A 17,621-nucleotide genomic window follows, 5' to 3' on the forward strand; every position below is an offset into this window, starting at 1 on the left:
TTTTATCATTTTGGACAGTTATCTATGAAATTAATTTAGAATAAGAAAAATTTTATTTTCCTTCATTTATTCATTTTCTAATGTTTTGCCTTCTTTATGTAGGTCCTAGTATATGAGCTATATCATTTTACTCATCCCTTGAAGAACTTAAACTTTTAACATTTCTCACAGGGCTGGTTTGCTGCTGATGAATTACCTCAGTTATTATTTGTTCGAGAGTTTTATTTTCCTCACTTTTGAAGGTAGATTTTACTGAATATAGAATTCTAGGACAGCAAATTTTTTTCTTGCAACATTTAAAATATTTCATTCTACTCTCTTCCTTATATGGTTTCTTATAAGAAATCCAAAGTTGTATTTTGTTTTTTGTTTCTGTTTTTCCTTTTCCCTCTAAAAATAAGTTGTTTTTTGCTCTGGCTTCTTTTAACATTTTTGCTTTGTTTTTGGTTTTCTGAAATTTGAGTGTGATATGCCCTGGTGTAGAATTTTTATATTTATTTTGTTTCGTGTTCTCTCAGCTTTCTGGATCTATGGTTTTGTGTCTGTCATTAACTGTACAAAGTTCTCAGCCATTACTACTTCTGTATTTATTCTGCTTTGTTTAGTCTTCTGCTCCTTCTGGTATTCCACTTAAGTATATGTTAAACCTTTAAAAATAATCCCAGTTATCAGATTTTATTTATTTATTTACTTATTTATTTATTTATTTATATTCTTTTTTCTTGTATTTCAGTATAGAAAGCTAATAATGACTTATCTTTAGATTCACTGATGTTTTCCTCTGCTGTGTAATCCACTAGACACTACAGCATTAATCAAGGGCATTTTATTTCTGTTACCATGTTTTTTATTTATAGTATTTCTTTTTGATTCTTTCTTAAAGTTCCCATCTCTCCACTTCCATTACCCACCTGTTCTTGCATGTTGCCTACCTTCACCATTAGAGTATTTAACAGATTAATCAGTTATTTTATATATCTAGTCTGATAATTCCAAAATCTGTGTCATATTTGAGTTCGATTCTGATGCTTGCTTTTTCTCTTCAGATTTTGTTTTTTCTTGCCTCTAAGCATGACTTGTAGTTTTTTTTTTTTTTGAAAGCCAAACATGATATATTACATAATAAAAACAGGTAAATAGGCCTTTAATTTGAGGTTTTATATTAACTTGACTAGAGTTGGAATATGTTTAAAATACAGTGTAACAGTTGGTGTCAGGAGCTTCAAATTACTCTAGTATCTTTGCTTCCCCCCATACCATCCTCCTATGTCTTTGGGTTTTCCTAAAAATTCCTGAAATAGAGTCATGCGTTACAACTAGAGCACTGTTGCTGTGGTGGTAAGGAGGAGGGGAGAGAAGATGACCTATAATCTCATAATTAGCTCTCCGCCTTTTAGTGGGCCTGTGTCCCTGGGCTGTGACCCTCACAAGTGTGTCTTAGCTCCACCCTCCACATCTTTAAGTGAGTCAGAAAGGCAAAAGGTGGCTGGAGTTGGGTATTTGCCCTTCTACCTTCTGCCTCAGTGAGATTAGTTACTGATAAAGTCGTTCTCACTAGACAGTAGGTTGTTGTTATAGAGAAGGCTCCAAGTGCATTTCAAAGTGTATACTTTTCCCATCCTAAATGACCCAGGAGCTGACTTCTTTTTTTCTCTTCATGATGAGAACTTTGTGGGTACCTGAAGTTAAAACCCACAGAAGTATAACCTGCCCAAGAATGCAGCCCCCAGGGTCTTCTCACTCTCAAAGAAACCCACATTCAGCTTCATCATCAAAATTACTGTTGAAATATTCCTACCACGTTATGGCTCCAGAGATTTCAGTGCTAGGGAAGTAGAATGCCCTGGATTCCTGCACAATCCTAGCTGTGTTTGCCTGTATTGGGGGACGATGATTTGCCTTGCAACTTTAGTTCTCTAATGAGTCCGAGAAAAGTCATTGATTTTCAGTCTGTTCAGCTTTTGCGGTTGTAAGGATGAGAGTGATGAGTTCAAAGTATTTACATGTTGGCACTGAAACCGGAAGACATTGGGGGAATGAGACAAGGAAGTGAGTCACAAAGGGGATGCAGATTCTTAATTTTGATTGTTAGCCTCAGAAAGAATTTTCAGCTGTGTCCCACTTTTCTCCGATTGAATGAAGTAGGCTATGAGTATATAGCATAAGATGTTGATGCTTACTCGCAGAGATAGATGTTGAGACATCTTTCACCCAGTTTGAGGCCACTAAACATCAGAGAAGGCAGATTTTGTAGGCTTTCCTTGGATGTGGCATAGAGGGAGAGAGTGGACTGCTCGTGATATCTGTGTCCTATTATATGCTCTAGCAGATGGCACAGAGCTGGAAAACAGACTATTATCATTTGCAAGCATTGTATTTTCTTTTATTGAGCCAAAATAATTTTATTTATTACTTGTTAATGTTTGCATCATTTTTTTATTTTTATATATAAACAGGTGCTTTTTTTCTGAACCATTTGAGTATTAGTTGCAGATATCTTTTTTTTTTAAAAGATTTTATTTATTTATTTGACAGAGAGAGATCACAAGTAGACAGAGAGGCAGGCAGAGAGAGAGAGAGAGAGGGAAGCAGGCTTCTTGCTGAGCAGAGAGCCCGACGTGGGACTCGATCCCAGGACCCTGAGATCATGACCTGAGCCGAAGGCAGCGGCTTAACCCACTGAGCCACCCAGGCGCCCCTAGTTGCAGATATCTTATTGCTACTCTATATATTGCCTGAAAATAGGAATTCTACTGAGTAACTATAATATAGTAACTGCACTCAGAAAATTTAATTTGGACTTAATATGATTATCTAGTATTCAGTTCATTTCAAATCCCCCCACTTATCCCACAAAGGCCATTTGCTATAATGTTTTGATCCATTATTCAATCACAGAGAGTGACTTTCATCTAGTTACTTTTCTAGTTTACTAAACTTTTCATCTAGTTTCATGTCTTTAATTTTCTTCAATCTAGAATAGCTGTCCCAACTTTTTAGAGGTTTTTTTATGATATTAATATTTTCCAAGAGTTCAGGATGTTTTTCTGTTCAGAGTGTCCCTAAGTTTGGGTTTTTGTGATTGTTTTCTGATTATTCAGTTAAGGTTAAGCATCTCAAGCAGAATACTGTATTAGTTATGTTGTATCCTTTTAAGGAATTACTTCAGGGGACACAGGATATCTGTTTTTCCTTCCATTGGTGACATTTAATCACCTTGTTTAAGGTGGTATATACCAGTGTTTTTTTGATAAATAAATCTTTTTTTCTATAATCATATTTTTATTTTTATTTTTCTGTTTTTTAATTTTTAATTTTTTGAATTTTTATTTTTTTAATGTTAAATGTTGGCTGAATATCCAATAGCTCGATTACTAGATCATAGGGTAGTTCTATTTTTAACTTTTTGAGAAACTTCCATACTGTCTTCACAGTGGTTGCACAAGTTTACATTACCACCAACAGTGCAAGAAGGTTCCTTTTTCTCCACATTATCGCCAGCACTTATTGTTTCTTGTGTTTTTTATTTTAGCCATTCCAACAGGTGCGAGGTGATACCTCATTGTGGTTTTGATTTGCATTTCCCTGATGATGAGTGATGTTGAACATCTTTCTGTGTGTCTGTTGGCCATCTGATGTCTTCCTTGGAGAAATATCTGTTAATATCTTTTGCCTATTTCTTAATTGGGTTCATTGTTTTTTGGGTGTTGTATCAGTTCATTATGTATTTTGGATCCTAACCTTTTATTAGATATACCATTTGTAAATATCTGTCCTCATTCTGTAGGCTGCCTTCTAGTTTTCTAGATTATTTCCTTCACTGTGCACAAGCTTCTTATTTTGATGTAGTCCTGATACTTCATTTTTGCTTTTGTTTCCCTTGCCTCAGGACACATATCTAAAAAAATATTGCTAAGGCCAATGTCAGAGACATTACTGCCTGTGTTCTCTTCTAGACTTTTTAATGTCTTCAGGTTTCACATTTAGGTCTTTAATCTACCTGAGTTTACTATTGTGTAATGTGTAAGAAAGTGGCCCAGTTTCATTCTTTTGCACGTTGCTGACCAGTTTTCCCAACACTATTTATTGAGACTGTCCTTTTCCCAAAACATAATCCTTCTTCCTTTGTCAGAGATTAATTGATTATATAATCATGGGTTTACTTCTGGGTTTTCTGTTCTGTTCTATCTATCCATGTGTCTATTTTTGTGCCAGTACCATGCTGTTTTTTTTTTTAAAGATTTTATTTATTTATTTGACAGACAGAGATCACAACTAGGCAGAGAGGCAGGCAAAGAGAGAGAGAGAGGAGAAAGCTCTCTGTGGAGCAGAGAGCCCAATGTGGGGCTCGATCCCAGGACTCTGGAATCATGACTGAGCCGAAGGGCAGAGGCTTTAACCCACTGAGCCACCCAGGCATCCCCCCATACTGTTTTGATTATTATAGCTTTGTAATATAATTTGAAGTCTGGAATTGTGATTTCCCAAGTTTTGTTATTCTTTTCCAGTTTGATTTGATTATTCTGGGTCTTTTGTGGTTCCATATAAATTTTTTTAATTGAATTTAATCTTTGTGTGTGTGTTCCAAAATTCATTGTTTATGCACCACACCCAGTGCTCCATACAATATGTGCCCTTCTTAATCACCACCAGGCTCACCTAACTCCCCACCCCCCTCTCCTCCAAAACCCTGTTTATTTCTCAGAGTCTACAGTCTCTCATGGTTTGTCTCGCCTTCCAATTTCCCCCAACCCCCTTCTCCTCTCCATCTCTCAATGTCCTCCATGTTATTCCTTATGCTCCACAAGTAAGTGAAACCATATGATAATTGACTCTCTGTGCTTGACTTATTTCACTCAACATAATTTCCTCCAGTCCCGTCCTACAAAAGTTGGGTATTCATCCTTTCTGATAGAGGCATAATACTCCTATTATATATATGGACCATATCTTCTTTATCCATTCATCTGTTGAAGGACATCTTGGTTCTTTCCACAGTTTGGCGACTGTGGACATTGCTTCTGTGAACACTGGGGTACAGGTGGCCTTTCTTTTCACTACATCTGTATCTTTGGGGTAAATACTCGGTAATGCAATTGCAGGGTCATAGGGAAGCTCAATTTTTAATTTCTTAAGGAATCTCCACACTGTTTTCCAAAGAGGCTGCACCAACTTGCATTCCCACCAACAGTGTAAGAGGGTTCCCCTTTCTCCACATCCTGTCCAAAACTTGTTTACTGTCTTGTTGATTTTGGCCATTCTAATTGGTATAAGGTGGTATCTCAATGTGGTTTTGATTTGATTCTCCCTGATGGCTAATGATGATGAACATTTTTTCATGTGTCTGTTAGCCCTTTGTATGTCTTCATTGGAGAAGTGTCTGTTCATGTTTTCTGCCCATTTTTTGATGTGATTATCTGTTTTGTGTGTGTTGAGTTTGAGGAGTTCCTTATAGATCTTGGATATCAGCCCTTTGTATTGTCATTTGCGAGTATCTTTTCCCATTCTAGGTGTTGTCACTTTGTTTAGTTGACTGTTCCTTTGCTGTGGAGAAGCTTTTAATTTTGATGAAGCCCCAAAAGTTCATTTTCACTTTTGTTTCCTTTGCCTTTGGGGACATGTCTTGAAAGAAGTTGCTGTGGCTGATGTTGAAGAGGTTACTGCCTATGTTCTTCTGTATGGTTTTGATAGATTCTTGCCTCATGTTGAGGTCTTTTATCTATTTTGAGTTTATCTTTGTGTGTGATGTAAGAGAATGGTTGAGTTTCATTCTTCTGTACATAGCTGTCCAATTTTCCCAGCACCATTTATTGAAGAGACTGTCTTTTTTCCACTGTATATTCTTTCCTGCTTTGTCAAAGATTATTTGACCATAGAGTTGAGGGTCCACATCTGGGCTCTCTATTCTGTTCCTCTGGTCTATGTGTCTGTTTTTGTGCCAGTTCCATGCTGTCTTATTGATCACAGCTTTGTAGTAAAGCTTGAAATCAGGCAATGTGATGACCCCAGTTTTGTTTTTCTTTTTCAACATTTCCTTAGCAATTTGGGGTGTCTCCTGGTTCCATACAAATTTTAGGATTGTTTGTTCCAGCTCTTTGAAAAATGCTGGTAGAATTTTGATTGGGACGCCATTGAAAATTTAGATTGCTCTAGGCAGTATAGACATTTTAACAATGTTTATTCTTTCAATCCATGAGCATGGAATGGTCTTCAATCTTTTTGTATCTTCTTCAGTTTCTTTCATGAGTGTTCTGTAGTTCCTTGAGTACAGATCCTTTACCTCTTTGGTTAGATTTATTCCCAGGTATCTTATGGTTCTTGGTGCTTTAGTAAATGGAATCGATCCTCTAATTTCCCTTTCTGTATTTTCATTGTTAGCATATAAGAAAGTAATTTCTCTACATTGATTTTGTATCCGGCCACATTACTTAATTGCTGTATGAATTCTAGTAGTTTCTGGGTGGTTGTCCTTTCATTATTTTGGCTGGCTTTCTGGGAGAGGGGCCTGCCACGTTGTTTTTCAGTCAGTTTTGCTTGGGTTGAGTCCTCCTGCTCCCTATCAAGGGGCTAGGCTCTGTGGAAACAGGTTTTTTGGGCTTTTGTTCTCTGGAGGTTTTTGTTCTTTGGCAGCTTTTTGCGGCTAGGGTTAGTAGAAAGCAAACCGTACCCAGACCTCCGTCTCAAAGAGAACCCTCAGTCTGCTCCCCTCTGAGTGGTCCAGAACACACAGACTCACCCTCTGCAAACTCCGATAAGCTATGCAACCTCCCACAGGTAGTGCATGTCCCCAGCCACCGTCTCATGGGTCGCCTGAAGCGCCCGCTTGTCTCTGCACCCCCGTGCCACAAAAACCACAAGCAATATTGGTCCAGGGAGCCTGCTTCCAGTGGCTGCCTTTGCCAGGACTGCTGTCTGGGTTCCAGACCTCAGGGTTTCAAAGGTTGCTGCCCGCCTGAGATCCCAACCAGAGATAACGTGCTGAGATTTTCAAGCCCCAGCTGGGAGTGTTCAGACTCTTGGCTGGTTCTAGAGACCCTTGGCTAGTGCCCATAGGGACCAGACCTCTCACAGGCGTGGGTGGGGAGTGCGGTTCAGACCCCAGTCATGCAGTGTGTGCAGATCGTGAAGGCTGTGGTTCTAGAGAGCACCCACCAGACTCCCTCATGCAGTGGTGGGAGTGTGCCCCGGCAGGAGTGGTGATGCAAGCCTAGCAACTCTGGGGGCTCCAGGACCAGGAACTGGAGGCTCTGCCACTGCACTCTTTGGCGTGGGTGGTCGCCCATGGTGGCCGTCCTGGGTCCATGGGCTTAGGCCCATGCCCATGACCTCCCAATTCCACCATTTGCTCCTTAAGACCTTTTGCTCTTTTTGAGTGCTTTTAACCAGACTCCAAGTTAATGCTAGTCCCCAGTCACAGGGTACTTTTGTATTGGGGTATTACTTTCCAATGGGTAGGTTCCAGTGGCTCCCTCCCCCTTCTGATTATCCTCTGATATCTGTCCGATCATTCCCACTTGGCTTTACCTCTCCACTGGTATCTTCTGCCCCTGTAGAGATCCAGCAGTGCATAATCCTTCATCTCAGGCTGGTTTCATGAGTGTTCAGAGTGTTCTGGTAGATAATTAGCTCCATAGGGGACAGGTTAAAACAGGGTCTTCTACTTCTCCACCATCTTGCCCCTCTTCTCCCTTCCATATAAATTTTAAGATTGTTTTTTCTAGCCCTATGAAAAATGCTGTTGCTAATTTGATAGGGATTGCATTAAATCCGTGTATTACTTTGGGTAGTATAGACATTTTAACAATATTTGTTCTTCCAGTCCTTGAACATGGAATGTCTTTCTAGTTCTCTGTGTCATCTTTTTTTTTTTTTTAATCAGTGTTTTATAGTTTTCAGAGTACAGGAATTGCCCCTCTTTTGGTTAATTTATTCCTAGGTATTTTATTATTTTGGGTGCAGTTATACATGGGGTTGTTTTCTTAATTACTCTTCCTGCTGTTTCGTTTTTAGTCTACAGAAATACAACTGATTTCTTTACATTGATTTTGTATCCTCTGACCTTATTGAATTGACTCATCAGTTCTAGTAGTTCATTGGTGACGTCCTTAGTGTTTTCTGCATACAGCACTGTGTCATCTGCACATAGTGAAAGTTCTTCTTCCTTAACAATCTGGATGCCTTTTATTTCTTTTTGTTGTCTGATTGCTGTGGCTAGGACTTCTACTACTATGTTAAATAAAAGTGGTGAGAATGGGGGCACCTGGGTGGCTCAGTGGGTTAAAGCCTCTGCCTTCGGCTCAGGTCATGATTCCAGGGTCCTGGGATCGAGCCCCACATTGGGCTCTCTGCTCAGCAGGGAGCCTGCTTCCACCTCTCTCTCTGCCTGCCTCTCTGCCTACTTGTGATCTCTGTCTGTCAAATGAATAAATAAAATATTTTTTAAAAAAGTGGTGAGAATGAATATCCTTGTCTTGTTCCTGGCTTTAGAGGAAAAGCTCTCGGGTTTCTGCATTGAGCATGATGTTCACTGTGGATTTTTCACAGATGGACTTATGTTGAAGTACGTTCCCTCTAAACCTACTTTGTTGAGGGCTTTTATCATGAATTGGTGTTGTACTTTGTCAAATGCTTTTTCTGCAACTATTGAATTAATCTTATGATTCTTATCCTTCCTCTTATTGATGTGATGTATCACATTGACTGATTTGCAAATATTAAATGAACTTGCATTCCAGGAATAAATCTCACTTGATTGTGGTGAATGATTTTTTTAATGTATTATTGAATTCAGTCTGCTAGTATTTTGTTTAAGATCTTTGCATCTATGTTTATTGGACATATTAGCCCATAGTTTTCTTTTTTTTGTGGTGTCTTTATTTGGTTTTGGTATCATGAATGAATTTGAAAGTTTTCCTCCCTCTTCCATTTTTTGGAATAGTTTGAGAAAAATAGATATTAATTGTTCTTTAAATGTTTGTTGGAATTCTGCCTGTGAGGCCATCTGGTCCTGGACTTTTTATTTTGGGATTTTTTTGATTACTAATTTGATTTCATTGCTGGTAATCAGTCTGTTCAAATTTTCTATTTCTTCCTGCTTCAGTTGTGGTAGGTTACATGTTTCTAGGAATTTACACATTTCTTCTAGGTGTCTAAATTTTTGGTAGATAATTTTTCATAATACTCTCTTAAAATTGTTTGTATTTCTGTGGTGTTGGTTGTTATTTTTTTATTAGTTTTTTGTTGTTGTTTGTTTATTTGTTTTAGTTCTCTCTCTCTCTCTCTGATGAGTCTGGCTAGGGGTTTTCAATTTTGTTGATCTTTTCAAAGAACTAGCTCCTGGTTTTATTGATGTGTTCTGTTGTTGTTGTTGTTTTAGTTTCTCTATCATTTATTTCTGCTGTAAACTTTATTATTTCCCTCTTTCTGCTGGTTTGGGGCTTTGTTTGTTCTTCCTTTTCTAGTTCCTTTAAATGTAAGGTTATGTTGTTTATTTGAGATTTTTCTTGCTTCTTGAGATAAGTTTGTATTGCTATAAACTTCCCTCTTAGAACTGGTTTTGCATCCCAAAGAGCTTGGACTGTTATATTTTCTTTTCTTTTCTTTTTCTAAATATTTTATTTAATTATTTGACAGAGAGAGAGAGATCACAAGTAGGCAGAGAGGCAGGCAGAAAGAGAGGGGGAAGCAGGCTCCCCGCCGAGCAGAAAGCCCAATGCAGGGCTGGATCCCAGGACCCTGAGACCATGACGGGAACCGAAGGCAGAGGCCCAAACCACTGAACCACCCAGGTGCCCCTGGACTGCTGTATTTTCATTTTTGTTTGTTTCCATGTAATTTTTTATTCTTTCTTTGATTTCTTAGTTGACCCATTCATTGTTTAGTAACATGTTATTTAACCACCATGTATTTGTACTCTTTCCAGATTTTTTTCTCATAGTTGATTTCTAGTTTCATAGTGTTGTATCAGAAAAGATCCATGGTATAACTTCGATTGTTTTGAATTTGTTAAGACTTGTTTTATGTCTTAATATGTGACCCATTTTGGAGAATGTTACATATGTACTTGAAAAGAGTGTGTATTCTGCTGTTTTAGGATGGAATGTTCTGAATATATCTGTTAAATCTATCTCATCCATTGTGTTATTAAAAATCACTGTTTCCTTGTTGGATTTTCTGTTTGGATGATCTTTCCATTAATGTAAGTGGATTGTCAAAGTCCCCCTACTATTACTGTATTACTATTGTTTAATTCCTTTATGTTTGTTATTAACTGTTTCATGTACTTGGGTGGTCCCATGTTGGGTACATAAATAATTACAATGATTAAATCTTCTTATTGGATTGTCCCCTTTATGATTATATAATGTTCTTCTTTTTCTCTTGTTACAGTCTTTGTTTTAAAATCTACTTGGTCCAGTGTAAGTACTGCTATCTTGGCTTTCTTTTGACATGGAGCCCTCACTTTGAATCGGCAAGTGTCTTTAGGTCTAAAATGAGTCTTTTGTGGGCAGCATATAGATGGGTCTTATTTTTTATCTACTCAGTCACCCTATGTGTTTGGATTGGAGCATTTAGTCCATTCGCATTCAAAGTAATTATTGATAGATTTGTATTTATTTCCATTCTGTTACTTGTTTTGTGGTTGTTTTATAGTTTTTCTCTGATCCTTTCTTTTCTTGCTCTTTTTCATAAATTTGTTGCTTTTCTTTATATTTGAATTCCTTTTTTTAATTCTTTGCATATCTATTTCTGGGTTTTGATTTGTGGTTATCATTAGGCTTATAACATCTTCCACATATGGTACTCTATATTAAGTTGATGGTTGCTTAAGTTTGAGCCTATTCTTTACTCCTCTCCTCACCATGTTTTAGATTTGTGGTGTCATATTTTATGTCCTTTTATTTTGTGAATTACTTGACTGATATACTTATTTTTACTGCTTTTGTGATTCCTACTTTTCATATTTTCACTTATGGTCTTTCCTTTTCACTCAAAGAATACACTTACTATTTCTTGTAGGACTGCTTTAGTGTCCATGAATTCCTTTATTGTTTTAATTTTATTATTATTATTATTATTATTATTATTATTATTTTGACTGAGAAACTCTATCTTTCCTATTAAGAGTGATAGCCTTGCTGGATAGAGTATTCTTGGCCACCGATTTCTCCCTTTCAGTACTTTGAATGTATCATGCCATTCTCTTCTAGCCTGGGAAGTTTCTGCTAAAAAAATCCACTGATAGGGCACCTGGATGGCTCAGTGAGTTAAAGCCTCTGCCTTTGGCTCAGGTCATGATCCCAGGATCCTAGGATGGAGCTGCATCAGGCTCTCTGCTCAACAGGGACCCTGCTTCCCCCTCTCTTTCTGCCTGCCTCCCTGCCTACTTGTGATCTCCTGTCAAATAAATAAATTAAATCTTAAAAAAAATCCACTGGTAGCTTAATGGGGTTTCCCTTGTATTTAACTCTTCTTTTCTCTTGCTGCCTTAAAAATCTTTACTTTATCACTATCTTTTGTTATTGTAATTACTATATGTCTTGGTGTGAACCTCTTTTGTTTGATTTGTTGGGGGATCTCTGTGCTTCCTGGATCTGGATCTCTGTTTCCTTTTCCATATTAGGGAATTTTGCAGCAATTATTTTTTTCAAATAAATTTCATCCCTTTTTCTTTCTTTTCTTCTTCTGGGATCCCTAGAATGCAAATGTTATTACACTTGATGCAGTCACTGTGTCTCCTAAGACTGTTCTAATTTGCATATTTTTTCTCTCACTTTATCAGCTTGATTGCTCTTCATTACTCTGTCTTCCAGGTCATTAATTAGTTTCTCTGCTTCCTCCAGGCTTCTATTTATTCCACCAAGTGTATTTTTAATTTCATTTGTTGTGTTCTTCATCTTTGATTGATTCTTTTTTATCTCTTTGATAGGTTCTCAGTGATGTCCTCCACTCTTTTCTCAAGTCTGGTGAGTATCTTTATGATCATTGCTTTCAGTTATCTATCAGGCAGTTTACTTATCTCCATTTCATTTAGGTCTCTTGCTGTGGTTTTGTCCTCTTCTCTCATTTGAGGCATACTCCTCTGTCTTCTCATTTTGTCTACTTCTCTACCCATTTCTGTGTGTAACAAAAGACATCTCTTTCTCCTGCTCTTGAAGGATGGCCTTGTGAAGAAGACGCTTATAATGACACACAGTGTAATGTCCCTGGTTCCCCAGGACCTGGCACTTCAAGGAATATCTCTTATGTGTGTTGCATGTGCCCTGCTGTTGAGTCCTGACTGCTTTTTCCTTCAGTCCTGTTATCTGCAGAGGCTCTCTTTGCCTCTTGTGGGGAGTGCCTGGTCCCCTGCTGGGTGGGGCATTTTTTTAACAAGGTGCGCCCTGGTCTTCTTACAAAATGAGACCTGCTGGTGATGCTATAGGAAGAGAGGCCCCGCCACATGCATAGGTCAGATACATAGAGTTGGTAGGGTTTCCTCCGGTCTCCTGTGCGGAGGGGGCCCACCACAGAGGAAGTGAGGAAAGCATGACTGGGAAGGGCGGAGCCTCTGAATCATAGTGGGGCAGAGCTTGGTGTAAGCCAGTTAGGTAGTGAGTGTTGGCACTACACTGGTTCCTGAAGGTGGCTGTGAGTTTATATCGGGGTGTCAGGGGGGGCGGTGGGGAGGTGGGAGAGGGAAATGGTGCCTGCCAGCTCCTTTGTTGCTGGAGGGCTGTCCCTGTGATCCTATGTCTCTGGCACATGCTCTGAGATGAGTAAAGTAAATAACTGTCCCTCCATATGTCCCTGGGTGTTTTTCAAACTGTTGCCTCCATGCTGTATCTCTGTGGGCTGTTTGTCATACTTTCTTGTTACCAGCAGGGACTTAACCTTCCTAACACCTTCCAGGCTCTCCCAGAGCCAAGCCCACTGATTTTTTAAAATTCCAAGCTTTAAGTCCTACCAATTGTAAGGACTCACAAAATTTGGCCCCTCTTGCCTTCAAAGCCAGATGTCACGGGGATTTGTCTTCTCTGTGTGGGCTCCCTGGTGTGACAATCTATTTCTTGCCTTGCTCCATGCCACCAGCTCCCTTCTGACAGCAGATAGCCAGGATCTCATCTCTGCTACACTCCCAAACTGCATGTCTGCCCTTCCAACCTTCTTTGCGATATGGCCTCTTCTGTACCTTTAGGTATCAATTTTGTTCTGCTAGCCTTCAGGTCATTTTCTGAATTGTTTATGCTAATATGAATGTTATCTGGTTGGATGCGTGGATTGCAGTGAGCTTAAGGTCCTCCTGCTTCACCATCTTTCCAGCTTGCCCTCCCCATATATATATTTTAATACAAATAAATATGTGTGTGTGTGTATGTGTGTGTGTGTGTATACACACTTTACATTAGAGAATTTTGAAGCTGTTGGCGCCTGCAGCTACAGACATTATCAGCATGGGCTCATGGACCTCTTTTTATTAAATTACCAAAATCCATTCTTATGATTTTTCATTTTTATACTCAAATATACTCTAGTTTCACCATTGAGTACCCCTGAAATCTGGTTGTGGAATGCTTCCGACATGCTTCGTTTAATCTTTGAACACACTCTTGTTTTCCATCACAACAGGATGTTCTGCACTTTGTCCTTTCTATGTAGAAGACCTAGTGTCAGCCATTTCTCAAAGAGCCCAGGTTCCTTTTAGTGGGAAATGGTATTTAGAAATCAAGATCTGGGCACTCCATGTGTTCATTGCTACTGGAGTGTCATTGCTCCTAGCTCTTTCCTGTGGACAAAGTTAAAACATATTTTTGAATTATGAGTTCACACTAATGTCCCCATTAGTCCAACACTGCAGAATTGTTCCTCTTTGTCCTACACCCCGCATTTGTATTTCTCTTCTCCCATAGTGAGGACCAGTACTGTATGAATAGGCACAGTGAGAACTCTGGTTCGCAACATCAATATAGTTACTCATTTGCCCAGATCTATAATACACATAGTAGGAATTTCAGAGTTGCTACACCAATACCAATACCAACAACAAATCTCCTAAACAGAGTTTAAGATTTCTTTGCTCTTCTTTTTGCCCTTAGAATAAATCTCAATGAGAGTATTTAGAGCAAAGAATTCAAAAGTTACTTAAACAAATCATGTTTTGCTTTTGTGTGATGTCAATATCAATTTGATATTTAGATCAGTTGTCTCTGTTTAATGTTTTTTTCGTCTTTACCAATTTATTTTGATTGTTTGATCATGTAAAATATTAACATAGAATCAAAGCCAAAACTGTATAAAATGATACAGTCAGAGCTGTCCCAATAGACAGCTGCACCTCGATCCTGCACCCTATTCCTACCCATCATCTCTGGGTTAATAAGTAACTAATTTCATTCACTTCTGATTTGTTTATCCTCATATTTCTTTTTGCAAAAGTAATAGATGCACACATTTTCTAATTCCATGTTTTGTTTTTTACGTAAAAGCTAAAAATAATGTTTTGTACTTTGCTTCTTTTCATGTACTGACACATATCCTGACAATCATTCTACATCAGATCACAGGTATCTTCATCTGTTTTTACAGATGCCCATTATTACACTGTGTGGATGCATTCATAACACGTATTCCAAATTCTAAGGTAGACTACTAGCTTATTTTCAAGTATTTTGCTCTAATAAATAATGCCTCAGTGAATTATCTTGCTCACTTAGGTGTTTGGTTTTGATGTTGGTGGGGATAAATATTCATGGAAAATTCCTAGAAGTGAGATTGCTGGGTCTAAAGGCTTTCCAGGTTGGGGTCCCTGGGTGGCTCAATGGGTTAAGCATCTGCCTTCAGCTCAGGTCATGATCCCAGAGTCTGGGATGGAGCCCCACATCAGGCTCTCTGCTCAGTAGGGAGCCTCCTCCCCACGCCACCCCCCCCCACCGCCTACTTGTGATCTCTGTCAAATAAATAAATAAATAAATAATAAAATCTTTAAAGGCTTTCCAGGTTTTATTGTGTTGTCGTTGTTGTTATTTTTTCACTTGACATGAACTCTTAGGTTCAATTTTGGAGGCAGTTTTTTTTCTTCTTTTCTTTTCTTTCCTTTTTTTGGGTAGAGGCTTGTAGAGGGATGGGGAGGAAGATGTAAATATTTTGGTTTTGGGAAATTGTCAAAGCTGGGGCAAACTCTTAAATGAAATAATGTATAAGTTTAAATTCTCTGGTGTAGAACTTTCAGTCAGGATGCAGGCCTAAACCTGGGAGTAATGAGAAAACTAGCTTTATCCTCCCTCCAGACTTCAAAGAGCTGGGAACCACCCAGTAGGGTGGCCATACTGGGGACTCCAAGGGAGCTATTCATATGGAATACAATTTTAAATAGTGGCCCTCAGGAGTTAAGGTATATGGCATGCCTGGGAACTTGGACTCCAGAGAGGGAGAGAGCTATTCAGATGATTGACATCTGCGGACAAAAGGGAAGGCTGGCACTAAGGTTTGAAGAAACAAGGAACCTCCAGATGGTATCACCAACAAAAGTCTGTGTGGGAGTGATGGGATAGATGCAGTGCCATTCAACCCACATTAATTTGGCACACCCTGAAGACAAAGTTCTGTGTGACAGAGGGAGAGCAAACAGTGAGTACCTACTGTATACCACAGACTATAATGCTCATTGTTTCAGCTACCGTTAACAAGTGTGCAGTGAGGTGCTATTAGTATCCCCATTGTATACACAGGGAAGCTGAGACTCAGGGGGTTTCATGCATATTGGATCAACATGCTTTCAGATTGTGATCTCCATTCCTTACTGCAGTATAATCTTGGGTAATTCAAGTAACCTGAGACCCAGTCTTCTCATCCATCAAAAGGGGAGGCTGATGGGATAATCGGCAACTTAATCTAGTGCAGCCTTGTACCACCAGCAGCAGCTGTGTCATCTGGGAACTTCTTAGAAACTAGCCTTCTCTGTCTCATCTCAGAACTAGAACCACAGAGAGGGGGAGTTTAGTAATTTGTGTTTAATGACCCTTCCAGGTGATTCTGAAGCATTCTGGAGGTGGAGAGCCGGTGGTGGAGAGGTTTAAGTGCATGGATTCTGGAGCGTGACTGCGTTTGAATCCTGGTGAGACTCTTCTTTTTAGCTGTATGATCTCGCTTACCTAATCTCAACTCAATCCGAGTTCACTCAGTTGTAAAATACGGGTTAAAAACAATACCTACCTCATTGAGATTGTCATGAGGATGTAATGTTCATAAGATACCACCATGAGTATTTTATAACTATTTCTTAAACAGGATGCCTAAAAATCAGGGTTGGTGGAAGGAGGGGAGGATTTAGATAATGTGTGTAAAGTGTGCTTGGCATACATATATATATATATATGTGTGTATATATATATATATATATATATATATATATAGTAAGTGCCCAACAAACAGTAACAGTCATAACGGTCAGTAGCAATAATGTCGTAATAGTTTGTTCTAAACTCCCAGAGCCAGCAAGGGACGTCACTAGGACTGGAGTGAGCTCTGTTTGTTTCTAATGTCCATACTCTCACTGTACATTACACTGTACCCCTGTGAACACAGTCTCTGCTTTCAAAGGAAGATAAATCTAGAACAGCCACTCAGAGAGGTGGGCGTCCTGGGGGAGAAAAACACAGGACCTGTGAAAAGCTGCAAGAAATGAAGAAAGTCTCTGTTGGCCTCAGAGGAAGGAGGCCACCAACCCCGGGGAAGTGGCGGAGGAAAGAAGTTGATGACCCGCTGTGTCAGAATTGAAAGGGACATATCATTTCAGCTGGAAACACTCAAAACATCATTATTTCGAAATTGCCAGGCAAATTCAATGGTTGGTATTGCTGTGCTAATGTGTTAATAATAATTCTGCAGTTAGAGACAAGCCTGGGCTGTTAGCATTCAAGGCCACTTAAATTTTAAAGAGTCATTTTATGGAAAGTTTTAATTAGCTCTGGATTGTAACTAACGTTCTCTTTAAAAGTGTTGTGGGCGTTTGATTAGGTCTGGGCTCCTGTGGATGGAAATTAGAGCTGGATTGTAGGCATTGCTTTGCCTGTGGGTCTAAGGCTGTTCTTCTTTCTGGGCCTCGGCTTGAGCTCTGCGTAGCCAGGTACGGTCCGTGACGGCAGATTCTGGCTCAGGCATCCTGGTGTGTTCTGTGCGAAAGGAGAAGGGTAAAGGGTGAGAGGTGAAGGTTGGTGTGATCCCCGCCTGCAGCCCCTACCTCTCTCCTCCTGGGGAAAGCTGCACATTCCAGCTTCACACTGCCCTTCACCCCCCTTCTGGAGCCCCACCTAGATGTGCAGTGTCAACTTTGTCCACTGCACTTTTCTTGTAGCATGCTACAATGGCTCAATGTGAACATGGTCCTAGTGGACCCAGGTTTGAAAAATGGCTTTGCTGCATATAAACTGTATTCCTGAGGTTTATTCATCTCTCAGACTCTGTTTTCTCCTCTGTAAAATGGGAATAAAATGCCAAACACTATTACTGTGGGAATTGGAACTAATCGAGTTGGCACATAGTAGATACTCAAGAAATAATCATTATTATCATTCCCCAGTCACTTCCAACCATGCAAACATTTCGTTCTGTTCTGCCTGTGTCCATCTCAAACTGCTTTATGC

General features: G+C 39.3%; 1 long non-coding RNA gene across 1 annotated transcript in view; it reads left to right on the forward strand.

The window, feature by feature from the left end:
• Positions 1-17,621, forward strand: part of LOC125100385 (uncharacterized) — a 270,547-nt gene that overhangs the window by 133,596 nt on the left and 119,330 nt on the right. The window contains exon 10 of the long non-coding RNA XR_007127524.1: positions 16,006-16,093. This is a non-coding gene — a long non-coding RNA (uncharacterized LOC125100385). The remainder of the gene's footprint in view (positions 1-16,005; positions 16,094-17,621) is intronic.

This window comes from Lutra lutra, chromosome 5 (assembly GCF_902655055.1).
Source record: "Lutra lutra chromosome 5, mLutLut1.2, whole genome shotgun sequence".
Taxonomy (NCBI): Eukaryota; Metazoa; Chordata; class Mammalia; order Carnivora; family Mustelidae; genus Lutra; species Lutra lutra.